At 45.9% G+C, this 13,984-nt stretch overlaps 1 protein-coding gene across 2 annotated transcripts in view; it reads left to right on the plus strand.

Annotated features, from left to right (window-relative positions):
- The first annotated feature begins 462 nt into the window (after nt 1-462).
- The window catches only part of LOC141172260 (sulfotransferase 2B1-like), a 187,174-nt gene continuing 173,652 nt past the window's right edge, over nt 463-13,984 (plus strand). Inside the window, exon 1 of one of the 2 annotated variants that reach the window (XM_073656259.1) lies at nt 463-621. The gene's annotated coding sequence lies outside the window, so the exon portion shown is untranslated. The remainder of the gene's footprint in view (nt 622-13,984) is intronic. The other variant, XM_073656260.1, reaches the window with a different exon arrangement.

Consider the following 13,984-nt stretch of genomic DNA (forward strand, 5'->3'; position numbering starts at 1 on the left):
GATTACTGGGCAGTGGCTAGCACGTTCACTCATCACTAGCGGTAATGAGTGTTATAGTATGTGGGCTGGTGAGGTTTGTGTGGCAGGGCTGTTTTTTTGTCCCAGTCTGACCCTGGCACCGCTTATATACCAAAATCTAAATGTGATTAAAGCCGTAACCTGCTGAGCTGGAGATAAGTTTACTTGGTTTACTATACAGATAAAAGCTCACAGTCTAATCTCCCTGTCAGTATTTCTTTGTAGTGTGGGAGGAAGCCAGAGAACCCCAAAGAAATCCACACAAACACATGTAGAACATACTAGTTCCTTTCAAATATAGTCCTTGGTGGGACTTGTGCCCAGGGCTCCAGCGCTGCAAAAACATCTTAAAACTTAGCTCACAGGAGCCCATCACTCCCCTAGTCCAGCACAATAATGCATTTCATGTTGCATATACTCTAGGAGGGTGTGGTTATACTTCTCAGACCAATCATGTACACTTTCTTCACCCCAGTAGTTTTATAATTAACTGATTTACATTACACAGTGATCCCTAGTTCTAGTTCATAAGTTTTAAGGTGAAGGAAGACTTTTCAAACAGCCACCAGCTTTTCTGATATCAGGTAGTTTCTGGACTTGAAGGTAACTTTCTCCTTTGCTTGTTTTTAATGAAATCAGAATTTGATAATTCAACAACTGAACATTGTTTTATGTTTATATAGAAATAATGGCTACACATTGTGTTTAGTTATATTAATGTTTGTAATTATTTGTTAGAATATTTTTAAATACATTTTATAAAGACATTAACAGAATACCTGCAGTGCAGCAGCACATTCCCATGTCACAGGATTTTCAAATCACATTGTCCTCATTCTTCACATAATTGCTACTGTAGTGTATAATGAATGATGTGTTCTGTGGCTTAAAAGCAAACGGAAAAAATGATCAATGGGTAACTGCCTGTATTTTTTCCATCTTTCCATTTCTATTGTATCCTATATAAAGGTATATTAATACTGTGAGCGCTCACTGAGTGGCCGGATTAGTCGCATCTCCCTCCATGTCTCCATGTTATTGACAGACGATGATTCATTCAAAGCAAAGGCAAGAAATAGCTGTATTCTGTGACATAGCAGAAAGTGTGAGTTAGAGGCCACAACAATCATGAAATGAAAATGTAACATTAATCTGCAATGTAGACGTCTATGGCATATTCCATGTACCAGGAAACAAAAGCCCTATGACAAGTAATTCTAAGAACTAAAGGTATATCTTGTACTTCAATGTAAAAAGAAAAACCTAGAAGTGATTGACAGGTCTCTGCTTTGTGCATAAAAAATCCTTTTTTGCTCCTTTTTTAAATGCGCTGATAGTACATTCTGGGTTTTGCTTACACATTGGGTATTTGCCAAAACAGTGTAACAGTAGCCCGTGGGATACATGAATGTGGGGTTCTCTAATATTTCACTAATTCTAGCCTCTGGATAAGGCTATTCTTTAGGATTCCTCTGTAGTAATGTGACTCAGATTTTATTTCGTATGATCTATAATACAAAAATGAAAACATTGAAGTCCATTTCTAAACAGCAATAAAGCTCCAGGCTCAAATGATGTAATATCCAAGATCCGTTCCTACAATCTTATTTTTACACAGGGACACTGCGGGAGCAGACACTACTACTCCCAACATTGTCTATTGCTCGTGCTGATTGCAGCGCAAGCAAGGAACAATGATGAAAGCTGCGTTCAGCACCCGACGTTAGGAAACAGCGCTAACTGTGGCGCTGATTCCCAGGCGCCAGTACATGTGATCCTGATATGGCACACGGGCGGAACACGGTTGCCACACGTGTGACACACGGACACACAGGACACGAATATCTCAGGTACTGTTTTTTCCAGTACCGGAAATATACAGAGGTGTGAAACCGGCCTAAGAGTAACTTGTCACCTCAAGAAATGCTATTTATCTGCTGATAGGGTCAATCTTCAGGTAAATAGCGTTTTAAGCCCAGTTAGCTGGCTTTCTGGAAAAACGTTGGCTACATGGAGAAAAATAAGTTTTATTCTACCTGCCACTACTTGTTTTCTGTCATAGGACTGCTGCAAGTATATGTTGCAGTCACCGCTCACTACAAAGTGAGCATGCTGTAATAATGTTCAGGCACTTTGATTGTGACATCTTCCAAGGAGCCCAACCTCAGGCTGGACTTCATAAAACAACCAACATGGCAGGAAAACATGACAACCCATCATCAACCCACAACTGTGTCACAGGGGGCTGTTGGGAGCAGGTGAATTCATGCATCGGCCATTGTGCTATCTAAATGCTGCTGTCAGTGATTGATAAGGGCATTTAAATAATTAAAACAACAGCACTCAAGGCGAGCTCTGATCACTGCTGTTACGGGCAGATGCCAGCTATGTATCACAGCTGACGTGCCTGGTATGGAGTGGGCTCAACTCTTGAACCCACTGTACACAATCACATCCCTATGGTGAGATAGCTACATCAAGATGCGCAAAGGGATTCATTTCACTTGTCTGTTCCCAAAGTTGGAAAGACAAATGGAATTCCCTTACAGATGTGAAAGAGCCCTTACAAATTTAGTAAATGTGCCCCAAACATATGTTTTTGCACACCACAATGCATCATCTCTACATGCATCTTACAAAAATACATATAATTCCAGATACACAGAAACCTACACAGGCATGCACACATATAGTATTCAGACATTTTCACACACACAGACATCAGTACATGAATGTACTGAACGATCATCAGTACATGGTACATTAATTGTAATGTCAGGTCAGACTCATATACATTTGCGTGACATGCAGAAGTAGTGCTGTTGCTTCAAAAGCATCCAGCAACTGTTGAAAATAACAGAAGCACAGGAGACAGGAAGTGTTGTGCTTCAGAAGCATCCAACAACTAGAGAGGCTAACACAGTCACAGGAGACAGGAATTGTTTTAGCAGAGCCCCAGGTGGATTGTGGGAAACTTGTTATTGTAATCTGGCTGAAGCCAAAAAGAAAGATGGTGTGTTATCTGGATCTGACCGAAGGCAACTTAACAGGATTCAGATCAGGAGAAAAACTAAACACAGGTCAGATAAACTCCCTGAACTAACAGTGCAGAGTATTATTGGGCAGGAAGATAAGGACTGGAAGGAATTGTGTCACAGGGATCATCTCCCTCATCAAGACCTCCCCCTCCATCTCCATGCAGGATAAAGAATGCTGCGTACTATTGTGTCCTTGTGAAGGAAAAGCCTTTGTTTGTGTATACATAGAAATGTGCTGCTAAGAGATCTAATCTGTGCTGAATTATGCTACTGTAGAGACTGACGTTACTGTGCTTGCTTTATTAGACTGTACTGTAATGAAGATTGTTTCTGTAATATACCTGAATTTCACTGGCCGTGCTTCAGATTAAATCCCACTCTTAAACTGTTAAAAAAGATTTTTGTCAGATGTGTCTGGTCAGCAATTGAATCTATTGTGTGGCTAAGAGAAACTGCAGCTTATGGTCGCCCTGAGTGACGGTTCCCCCAGGATTCCAACAAATTCATGAAACCCGTCTCGCCCTATCTGAACCTAGCGGCGTGTCTGTAACATTTGTATCACATAAAACTACCACTCCCAGTATGTCCCTAACAATGGTAATGAGATACTGGGAATTGTTGTTATTAACAGCCATAATCAGACTGGGGACCATACAGAAACCATAGCAGTGATGAAAATTGGTCAGTATCACAAATAAACATATACATCCAGCTACCATATAGATGACGATGTATCTGATTGGAGTCATTCTTCTTATTTTATTTTCCATCTAATCCAGAAGCCATGGTGACTTTTCCCATGCACAGTACTTCTTTGCAGACTCCCATCTTCTCTGGTCTTCTGCAGCACATCCCCACACGCTGCCCTTAAAGATAGCAGTGTCATTATAATGCTCCTGAATACAAACATATGCCCTACACTGAGCCCCTGAATAAATAATTGCCCCTCACTATATTCTCTACAAAAAATGTGACCCCCACATTGTCCCTCTTGTGGTACATGCTCTCCACAGTGCCCTCTCCATTCCATACTGTGCCCCCCCTTTTCACTGTCTTCTCACACTGTCTTCCTCGTACACTGCCAAATCTCTATACTGTGCCGCTCTATACACCATCCTCAGCATACTGTCCCCCCCATGCTACCCTTTCTCTATACCGCTCCTCCACACTACTGCTCCTCTCGGTTATGGGCCTCCTCACACTTTTCTCCCCCTACACTGTCTCCTCACATCATTCCCCTTAATAGTCTCGTCAATTATAATATGTCTTGGATTGAGCGCGCAGACATGCACAGGAACATGCATACACACACACACATAAACATGCATGCACACACGCATATAGACACACATGAACATATGCACACAGACATGCACGCAGACATGCACAAAACACACACTCAGACATGCACATAGACACATATGCAGACATGCACACAGACACGCTTATAGACACGCATGCAGACATGCACACAGACATGCACGCAATCACATACATAGACACATACGCAGATATGCACGCAGACACGCACAAAGACACAGACAAGTACAGGCATGCATAAATACTCAGACCCATGCACAGACATATACACATGCAGGCACATACATATTTGAAGACTTATATACAAAAATTCATAGAAACAGAAGTAAATATACAGAAACATATATAAATACACACAAATTAAGGGAGTTTCTTTTTTTATACCTTCCCCCCGACTTGTCTCCCATCTGGCCCACATGCTGCTTTGAAGCTCCTCTCCAGTGGGAACATGGCAGTGCAGGGCGCACTGCATAACGTCACTTTAGCAGACACAGCCGTGTCAGCTAGATGTGATGTGGCCAGGCCAAACAAGATTTAAAGGTGCAGTGATGTCCCAGCATAAGAAAAAGCTGCTGGTCTTGTGGCCCTGCACAACTGTTGAGGTGGCAACCAGGGGGCATTTGGCCCTCTGCCCCCAGCCAAACCCGTCCCTATACATATGTCATTTTGTATGTCATGTGAATGCTATGCAAGTGTGTGATTTTTTTTCTCATCTATTATACGTATGTCATCTGTATGCAATCCATATGCTATATGTTTTTAACATATTTTACAAACTATAATACTTTATGTAACTTAAAGGCAATCTGTCACCAAATTTGACCTATCTAAAGAGAGTGATACCTGTATGCCTCGTAGCAGATGTCTTTTATCCCTTTATGTAAATGACCTCTGCCAGGCTATGGGGAGAATTTTGCCTGGAAGATAACTCCGCCTCAAGAGACTATTTTACATGAAGGGGGAGTTACCAGTGTGAGCCAAGTAACTAACACAGAACAGGAGAAATTACATTTGTCTTCTTGCAAACACATGTTTTGCTTTTCTCTGAGCTCTGACTGAGATGGTAGCTGAGAGGAGCCTGCAGATGTGCAGGTATAATCACACACAGCTCTGCAGTGAAATCAGGAGAGCAGAGATCGGCCATCACACATTACACTGGTAACTCCTCCTTCATGTAAAATAATCTCTGGAGGCAGAGTTATCTTCTGGGCAACATCCTCCATATAGCCTGGAAGAGCTCATTTATATAAAGTGATAAAAGATGATTTATCAATAAAAAGACATCTGATATGAGGCATACAGGTATCACTCTCCTCAGCAGTCTATAACCTGTGTGACCATATTAATAGTTTAGATAGGTCAAATGTGGTGACAGATTCCCTTTAAAGCTAGCTGGCAAAAATAATAAAGCAATCTTATATGAAGATTAGTGTTGAGCGATACCTTCCGATATCGGGAAATATCGGATCGGATTGGATCGGACCGATACCGAAAAAGTATCGGATATCGCCGATTCCGATACCGGAAACCAATGCAAGTCAATGGGACATAAATATCGGAATTAAAATAAACCCTTTCTTTCCTTGTAGGTTATTTCTACATGAAGGAAAACAACTAAGAATAATGTAGAATGTATTGGGGGAGGTGGGGGAGACAATAAAGGCATAGAGGTTTAGCCCAGTCAAATGGAATAGCAGGAATTAATATTTTTTTATTATGTTCTGAGTTATGGAAATATTAACTATGTTAAGTATTTTTATATTTTGTCAGATATTTATGTTTCACTACTTCCATGCTCTTCACCTTCTTTTTTACTTCTCCCACACTTTCTCCTTCATCATCCTCAGCATCTTTTTCATCCACTTCTTCTTCACCTTCTTCTTCTTCACCTTCTTCGTATTATTCTTTTTTTTACATTCTTCATATTCTACTTCTTCATCTTCTTCATATTCTTCTTCTTCATCATATTCTTATTTGTGACAGGCATTCCTGTAGTTGTTATCTATAAAAGGTTGGACATTACACCTTTCGTTCTGCCCGTCACAAAAGATTTACAACAGGATTTGTCCGCGTTCAGTTTGGCCTGCAGCAGCAGGTCTTTTCCAGGGGCACCACGAGGAGGAACGGACTCACCCCCATACACTGCTTAGTCATCTTCTGCTTATAATTTAGATATTATCTTTTGCTCTGATTTTTAGTCTTATGCTTAATGTTCTTCCGCTTTTTGTTCTGCAGCTTCTTGTATTTCTGCTTCTTGGTTTTCTGTCTCTTGTTTTTCTGTATCTTGGTGCTTGTCTTCTCTTCTTTGTCTTCTTGGTCAACTTCTTCAGGGTCATCTTCTTGGTCTTCTTCGGGGTGGTCTTCAGGGTCGTCGTCTTCGGGGGTCCTCGTCTTCGGGGTCCTCGTCTTCTTCGGGTTGGTCTTCTGGGTCCTCGTCTTCGGGGTCCTCGTCTTCTTCGGGGTGGTCTTCAGGGTCCTCGTCTTCTTCGGGGTGGTCTTCAGGGTCCTCGTCTTCTTCGGGGTGGTCTTCAGGGTCCTCGTCTTCAGGGTCATTGTCTTCGGGGTCCTCGTCTTCTTAGGGTTGGTCTTCAGGGTCCTCGTCTTCAGGGTCCTCGTCAGGGAGATCCAGAGTGATTACCAAGAACCATTTCAAAAAGCTTGAACTTGGAAATGTAGCAGAAGGTACAAGAAAGCTGAGGAACTACCGAGGACCAGCTGACGGTACTGGAACCCGGATGGATAGCAGAAGGTACAAGAGCCAATGGAACTACCGAGGACCAGCTGATGTTACTGGAACTCGGTTACTAAGCAGGAGGTACCTGTGCCAGAAAGCACTACCAAGGACCAGCAGACGTTGGTGGAACTTGGATACCGAGAAGGAGGCACCTAATCCAAAGGCACTGCCGAGAACCAGCTGACGGTACTGGAACCCGGATGGGTAGCAGAAGGTACCAATGTAAAAAAAAAGTTCAAGGCCGCGAGCCGGCCGCAGTTACCAAAACCCACAGTCCTACAGAGGGTGCTTGTCCTATTGGCACTATGGAACCAGCCTTCATTGCCAGATCCCGCAGCCCACATAGGAGTCACCTAAACTGCAGGCACCATAGAGTCGGCTAACCCGACCGCAACACGACAGGACAACGCATTGGAGGCAAAGTGACGTTGACACTACCCGGAAACAGCTGGCGTGCTGGAACCAGGCTGGGCAGGAGGGAGTACCCGTGCCAAAGACACTGCCGAGAACCAGCTGACGGTACTGGAACCCGGATGGGTAGCAGAAGGTACAAGAGCCAATGGAACTGCCGAGAACCAGCTGGCGGTGCTGGAGCCCAGGGTAAATACTAAAAACAGAAGAGCCAGAGGTGTATTTGGAGGAGGTTTTAAATCCGTACTACAGTGGATGTGGACAAAGCAGGAGAATTTGCCGGACACACAGCTGGGGATCAGCTGACGTTACTGAATCCCAATAACACTGGAGCAAGCGTTGACTGTGGAGACGGCACTTCTGAGCAGCAACTAGCGGTATTGGAGCCCAGGGTAAATACTAAAAACGGAGGAGCCAGAGGTGTAATTGGAGCAAGTTTTAAATAAGTAGCACAGTGAATATGGACAGAGCAGGAGAAATTGCCGTGAACACAGCAGGGGAACAGCTGACGTTACCGAACCCCAATAACACCGCAGCAAGTGTTGACTGTGCAGACGGCACTTCCGAGCGCCAACTGGCGGTGCTGGAGCCCAGGGATAAGAATGAAAACAGAGGAGCCAGAGGTGTAATTCGAGCAACTTTAAAATGTGTAGTACAGTGGATGTGGACAAAGCAGGAGAAATTGCCGTCCGCACAGCAGGAGAACAGCTGACGTTACTGAACCCCAATAACACGGCAGCAAGTGTTGACTGTGCAGACAGCACTTCCGAGCGCCAACTGGCGGTGTTGGAGCCCAGGGTAAATACTAAAAACGGAGGAGCCAGAGGTGTAATTGGAGCAAGTTTTAAATAAGTAGCACAGTGAATATGGACAGAGCAGGAGAAATTGCCGTGAACACAGCAGGGGAACAGCTGACGTTACCGAACCCCAATAACACCGCAGCAAGTGTTGACTGTGCAGACGGCACTTCCGAGCGCCAACTGGCGGTGCTGGAGCCCAGGGATAAGAATGAAAACAGAGGAGCCAGAGGTGTAATTGGAGCAACTTTAAAATCTGTAGTAGTGAGAATGTGGACAGAGCAGGAGAAATTGCCGTCCGCACAGCAGGGGAACAGCTGACGTTACTGAACCCCAATAACATGGTAGCAAGTGTTGACTGTGCAGACAGCACTTCCGAGCGCCAACTGGCGGTGCTGGAGCCCAGGGATAAGAATGAAAACAGAGGAGCCAGAGGAGTAATTGGAGCAACTTTAAAATGTGTAGTACAGTGGATGTGGACAAATCAGGAGAAATTGCCGTCCGCACAGCAGGAGAACAGCTGACGTTACTGAACCCCAATAACACGGCAGCAAGTGTTGACTGTGCAGACGGCACTTCCGAGCGCCAACTGGCGGTGTTGGAGCTCAGGGATTACAGTTCAGGTGGTAGAAACATGAACAGAACAGGAGACCTGGATACTGTTGCCAACCAATTATTTATTCTGGAAGAGGACTGGCAAATTCATGAGAGATCCAGGCCTTGTTCATTTTGAGAAAAGTAAGCCGGTCAACGTTATCGGAGGATAGTCGCATGCGACGGTCTGTTAGTACACCACCTGCGGCACTAAAGACGCGTTCCGATAATACACTAGCAGGGCAAGCTAGCACCTCCAGTGCATACTGACTAAGCTCTGGCCATGTATCCAGCTTACAGACCCAAAACTTGAAGGGAGAAGAGCCGTCTGGGAGTACACTAAGAGGGCAAGACATGTAGTCTGTCACCATCTGACGGAAACGTTGCCTCCTGCTGACTGGAGCTGTCTGTGATGGTGTAGACATTTGTGGCGGTGGGGACACAAAACTTTGCCACATTTCGGCCATACTGGTCTTGCCTTGTGCTGAGGCGCTGCTTCTGCTCCCTCTTTGTGCAGAACTTCCTCCACTGCCTCGACGCACTGAGCTGCTTTGTAAAGCACTAGCAGCACTGCTCTCGGTTGGAATGGAGAACATGATGGAATGCACCAGTGCGTCTTGGTACTCCCGCATTTTACGCTCCCGGTTCAATGGTGTTATGAGGCTTTGTAAGTTGTCCCGGTAGCGAGGATCTAGGAGGGTGGACACCCAATAATCAGCCGTGTTGAGAATGTGGACGATGCGGCGGTCGTTTCTGAGGCACTGCAGCATGAAATCAACCATGTGCTGCAGACTGCCAACTGGCCAAGAAACGCTGTCCCCTGCTTGAGGCGTGATCTCTGCCTGCTCTGCATCACCCCACCCTCGCTCTAGATACTGACTACTAGAGCATTGTGTACCTCCCTCCTCTGGACAGATGTCTTCCTCATCCATTGACTCCTCCTCATCCTCCTCACAAAGTGTCCCCTGCCTAGGCCTTTGTGAGGAACCACGTTGCGCAGACTGTAGAGAAGCAGATGGCATTTGTGACTCCTCATCCTCCACCTCTTCCAAAACCTCGTCCCTTAGTGCTTGCAGTGTTTTTTCAAGCAGGCAGATAAGGGGGATAGTCATGCTGACTAGTGCATCATCTGCACTCGCCATCCGCGTGGAATAATCGAAGGCACGCAAAACGTGGCAAATGTCCTTCATAGAGGCCCACTCAGTGGTGGTGAAGTGTGAACGGCGCGCACTGCGACTTGTTTGCGCCTGCTGCAGCTGGTACTCCATTACTGCTGCCTGCTGCTCACACAACCTCTCCAACATATGTAACGTTGAATTCCACCTGGTGGGTAGGTCACATATGATGCGATGTTCCGGAAGACATAATCGGCGCTGCAGAGCTGCAATGCGTGATCTTGCATTGCTGGAACGCCGCAAGTGAGCGCACTCTATGCGGACCTTGTGAAGCAGTGCATCAAGATCCGGATAGTCCCTCAAAAAACTCTGCACGACCAAGTTGAGCACATGTGCCAGACATGGGATGTGAGTGAGGTTGCCTAGGCCCAGAGCTGCCACCAGATTTCGGCCATTGTCACACACTACCATGCCTGGCTGGAGATTCGCTGGCACAAACCACACGTCACTCTGCTGCTTGATGGCATTCCAGAGCTCCTGCGCTGTGTGGCTTCGATTCCCCAAAGAAATTAATTTTAATACGGCCTGTTGACGTTTGGCCACGGCTGTGCTCATATCGGTCATCATAACAGGTAACCGTTCACGGGTCGATGTGGAGGTAGACCGTGACGGCTCCTGCAGCGCTGATTCAGAGGAACTGGAGTATGAGGAGGAGTCAATGTGTACAGACTGGATTCCTGCAATCCTTGGAGTTGGCAGAACACGTACAGCGCCACTCTCAAGATCTGTACCCGGCTCCACAACATTTACCCAATGGGCAGTGAGGGAAAGGTATCGTCCCTGTCCATGCTTACTGGTCCACGCATCAGTGGTCAGGTGGACCTTGCTACTGACGGCGTTTTGTAGCGCATGTTTAATTTTTCCCTCCACATGATGTTGCAGGGCAGGGACGGCTTGCCTGCTGAAATAAAAGCGGCTGGGCACGTTGTATTGTGGGACTGCCAATGCCATAAAGTTACGGAATGTGTCAGTCTCCACCAGCCTGAATGATAGCATTTCAAGGGCCAGTAGTTTAGCAATGCCAGCATTCAGAGCCTGTGCTCGGGGGTGGTTTGCCGAGTATGGGCGCCTTTTCTCCCATGCCTGTGCTAACGATGGCTGTAGACTGGCCTGGGAGTGTGAGGATGACTGGGAAAGTGGTGCTGTGGGTGGAATTACACTGTGTCTCTGTACAACAGTGCCAGAGATTCTTCCATGGCGATCCTGTGAGGAAGCCGAACCAGCTGTGTGTGAGCTGGAGGAAGAGGCTACAACACGAGCTGAAGAGGTGGTAGGTGGCGCTGTAGGTTGGCCTAGGTCTTCAGTGTGTTTGTGTAACTCCACCACGTGCTTGGTCCGCACATGTTTCCACATATTTGTGGTATTGAGGTTGCTGACACTTTTCCCTCTTTTCACCTTCTGATTACACAGCTTGCATTTGACAAAGCAAATGTCATCTGCAACTGTGTCAAAAAAGGACCAGGCACTGCAAGTCTTGGGAGCGCCCGCTTTGGATTTTGGAAGAGCCATGCTCCTAATGGGTGCCGAAGTGGAGGCTACAGGCAACCAAGTCTGCCCCCTCCCTCTCCCTCCTTTTTGGGCCGTTCGGGGAATCTCTTCCTCAGAGCTGCTCCCACCACCTTCCTGTCCCTCACGCCATGATGGGTCAAGGACCTCATCATCTACACCACCCTCTTCAAACAACTGCTTCTCCTGGGTAGTCTCGACAGCACAGTACGCACCAGAAAGTGGCACCTGAGTCTCATCATCAGATGCGTACTGAGGTGTGCTGCTGACCATAGGCACTGGCCCACCCGCCTCTTCAGATTCAGAGAGACAAAACGGTTGCGCATCACTGCATACTACCTCTTCTTCAAATTCTCGAATTCTGCTTGGCTGGCCCCCTCTTTCCAAGCCAAGAGATTCAGAGAACAGAAGTAGAGATGGCTCCTGTCCAGGGCTCTCTGACTGCCTGGGCAATTTGGCAGGTGGTGAAGAGACAGATGGGTGCTCTTCAGTGCTCAGGACCTGAGAGGATCTGGAACTAATTGAAGTCGATGCGTTAGCTGCCATCCATCCGACAACGGCTTCAATTTGGTCCTCGCGCAGCAGTGGGGTACGGCTAGCTCCTACAAAGCTGCGCATAAAGGACTGTTCCCTGGTAAAACTGGGGGATGCTGAGTCACTGGTGCCCGCAGCAGGCACAGAATCCCCACGTCCTCTCCCTGCAGGCACAGAATCCTCACGTCCTCTCCCTGCAGAAACTCCACGCCCACGCCCACGCCCACGACCACATGCCTTACTCCCTGCCTTCTTCATCTTGGTAGACTGATAAAGATAGGCAGAAAAGTACTAAGGGCTTAGTGTGCTTATTCCTGAACAGCTGCTAACAGGTATAAGAAACACTAATTTTATAAAGTGTGGACTAGACTTTAATATGAGCTAATGTGGCCTACACAACTGTAAAGTGGAGTGTTTGGTGAACTTTATTTAGGTTTTTTTTGTCACAAAAAGACACTGGATGTGCCTAAAGATGTAATAACGATAGTATCACAAACTTTTTGTAGCTATTACAATGTAGGAAGGTAACCTACAATGCAATAGATGAGGCTGCAAAAAATAGGCTAATACTAATCTGGCTGGGGCTGCAGGGCCCAATGCTGCAGAAAGGCTCCTCTATCTACTCCTATATAGTGTGTTTGGAATCAATTTAGCTGAATATGGATGGAACCACCACACTAATAGGAGATATCAGGAAAAATTATGAATTGGCAATAAAGGACAATGTATGAGGCAGTGACACACACTGAGTGCACTACAACCAGACGGGGTTGAAGCACACACTACAGGGTGAGCTGCACTCACACACCAGACCTTGCAGACAGCGGTGAACAGTACAGATGCAGAGCACTGTGCACTAGTGCTGCAAGACGGAAAAAAATTCTCTATCTACTCCTATATAGTGTGTTTGGAACCAATTTAGCTGAATACAGATGGAACCACCACACTAATAGGAGATATCAGGAAAAATTATGAATTGGCAATAAAGGACAATGTATGAGGCAGTGACACACACTGAGTGCACTACAACCAGACGGGGTTGAAGCACACACTACAGGGTGAGCTGCACTCACACACCAGACCTTGCAGACAGCGGTGAACAGTACAGATGCAGAGCACTGTGCACTAGTGCTGCAAGACGGAAAAAAATTTCTCTATCTACTCCTATATAGTGTGTTTGGAACCAATTTAGCTGAATACAGATGGAACCACCACACTAATAGGAGATATCAGGAAAAATTATGAATTGGCAAAAAAGGACAATGTATGAGGCAGTGACACACACTGAGTGCACTACAACCAGACTTGGCTGAAGCACACACTACAGGGTGAGCTGCACTCACACACACAGACCTTGCAGATAGCGGTGAACAGCACAGGGAACTGTGCACTAGCACTGCAAGGCACAGTGATTTAGAAAGTAGCTTGGGTAAAGCAGTATAGAGCAAATAGGTAGCTAAAACTGTCCCTCAGAACAACAGCGTCCTATCCCTAACTGAATTCACAGCAGAGTGAGCTCAAAATGGCGGCGGTGGCTTTTATAGTGCATCATGACATCATTTCAGCAGCCAATCACAGCCATGCCATTAGTTAAGATGCCTACATGCCTAACAGGATGTGCCCACACTTCTTAGGATCCTCATTGGCTGAATAAAATGAAAATGTCTCATTGCATTATGGGAACTTCCGATTCCGGTATACGATATTGCAATAGTATCGGAATTAAGTATCGGAATTCCGATACCGCGAATATCGGCCGATACCCGATATTTCAGTATCGGAATGCTCAACACTAATGAAGATATAAACAGATAGAATAGATATATATCCTGCAGATATATACAGTTATATAAAAAA

The sequence above is a fragment of the Phyllobates terribilis genome, unplaced genomic scaffold, assembly GCF_046119375.1.
Source record: "Phyllobates terribilis strain yellow unplaced genomic scaffold, ASM4611937v1 Scaffold_12__6_contigs__length_324123572, whole genome shotgun sequence".
NCBI lineage: Eukaryota > Metazoa > Chordata > Amphibia > Anura > Dendrobatidae > Phyllobates > Phyllobates terribilis.